Below are 280 nucleotides of genomic sequence, written 5' to 3' on the forward strand. Positions count from 1 at the left end.
GGAGGATCCCGCGTGCCGCGGAGCGGCTGGGCCCGTGGGCCGTGGCCGCTGAGCCTGCGCGTCCGGAGCCTGTGCTCCGCAACGGGAGGGGCCTCAGCGGAGGGAGGCCCGCATACCACAAAAAAAAACAGAAAAAATAGAATAAGTTAACATTCTGAAAAAAACACTACAGTAAAAAACGTGATTGAGGGCTTCCCTGGTGGCACAGTGGTTGAGAGTCCGCCTGCCGATGCAGGGGACACGGGTTCGTGCCACGGTCCGGGAAGATCTCACATGCCGT

The 280-nt window shown here is 59.6% G+C and overlaps 1 protein-coding gene across 5 annotated transcripts in view; it reads left to right on the forward strand.

Annotated features, from left to right (window-relative positions):
- Nucleotides 1-280, forward strand: part of GRM5 (glutamate metabotropic receptor 5) — a 532963-nt gene that overhangs the window by 445871 nt on the left and 86812 nt on the right. The window lies entirely within an intron of this gene.

This window comes from Physeter macrocephalus, chromosome 16 (assembly GCF_002837175.3).
Source record: "Physeter macrocephalus isolate SW-GA chromosome 16, ASM283717v5, whole genome shotgun sequence".
Classification (NCBI taxonomy): domain Eukaryota; kingdom Metazoa; phylum Chordata; class Mammalia; order Artiodactyla; family Physeteridae; genus Physeter; species Physeter macrocephalus.